Source organism: Oryzias melastigma, linkage group LG16, assembly GCF_002922805.2.
Source record: "Oryzias melastigma strain HK-1 linkage group LG16, ASM292280v2, whole genome shotgun sequence".
Taxonomy (NCBI): domain Eukaryota; kingdom Metazoa; phylum Chordata; class Actinopteri; order Beloniformes; family Adrianichthyidae; genus Oryzias; species Oryzias melastigma.
The window spans coordinates 16,877,476-16,878,784 of NC_050527.1; the positions used below are offsets into that span (position 1 = coordinate 16,877,476).

The 1,309-nt window shown below is 40.8% G+C and overlaps 1 protein-coding gene across 1 annotated transcript in view; it reads right to left on the reverse strand.

The window, feature by feature from the left end:
- adgrb1a (adhesion G protein-coupled receptor B1a) overlaps positions 1 to 1,309 on the reverse strand; it is a 112,329-nt gene that overhangs the window by 76,809 nt on the left and 34,211 nt on the right. The window lies entirely within an intron of this gene.

The window sequence follows — 1,309 nt, forward strand, 5'->3', positions numbered from 1 at the left end:
TTTGTCTGTAGCCATGGTAACGATGTAAACGCAGAGACAAATACCGGGACTTCCCCCATCTTGGAAGCTTCCAGATTTTTCTAGATCTTTCCAGATGTTTCTGCGTTTACACCGTTGCCATGGTGACAGACAAATACCGGGACTTCCCCCAGCTGCCAAGCCGTTACCATGGCTACAGAGACTAACACGTGACGTCACACACTGTGGTGAACTATAGTGTGATGTCAGACAGTGACGTCATTCTCATGTTCTGTTCTGAATGGCCCCTCAGTCACATCAGTTTCAGGTTTGTCATGATTCACAGATGTGTCTGGTTTCCAGTTGTTCCGCTCTGATCTGTTTTTGTTCAAACACTCTCCATCCAACGTCACTGAGCTCCAGCGGTATTGCAAGGAGGAATATTAAGAAGTTTCAGTTTCTCTATGTGTAAAACTGATAGAGACAAACCCCAAGTGACTTACAGCTGTAATCACAGCAAAAGGTGGCGCTACAAAATATGAATTTAGGGGGGTGAATAATTTTGCACACCCTTTTTTTTGTTTTTATTTGTTAAAGTTTGAAATATCCAATCAATTTTGTTCCACTTCATGATTGGGCGTCACTTGGTGATTTTTCACAAAAAAATACAGTTTTATAACTTCATGTTTGAAGTCTGAAATGTGGCAAAAGATTGAAAAGTTCAAGGGGCAGAATACTTTCACAAGGCACTAGGGGTGTAGCGGATCACGCAACTCACAGTTCGGATCGTGTCACAGTTTTAGGGTCACGGTTCGGATCATTTTTCGGATCAGTAAGAAGGAAAAAAACAGGACAAAATATCAAGATATGAACATTTTATTTTTTGGAACACTTCAGAAAAAGGTTTCAAAATATTTCCAAACTACTTCAAAACACACATACAAAGAGACATATTTATTAAAAACACCCCAAAACACTTGCTAGTGGTCTATTTAGAAAAACCAAACCCTTAATAAATATCAGAACTTGAAATAATGTACTATCATATAGGAAAAAATGCACAAGATGCTCACAAATTCAAAAACCAAGCTGTAACATGGGGCATTGTGCATTTTAAAAGAAACTACAATTTCCTTCATTCATCTTCCAGACCGCTTTGTCTAGGGGTGTAACGTACCACGGATGATCCGTGATCCGTACGGATCAGAAGCCACGGTTCGGACAGGTGTGTACCGCGGACCACTCCGACCCCCACCCCTAGCGAGCGCACACACCTCGGGCTCTCATAATTTAAACCAATTGTCCGTTCACATCAAAGAAATTCTGTCAATTTCCTGTAAATCCTCTTTGT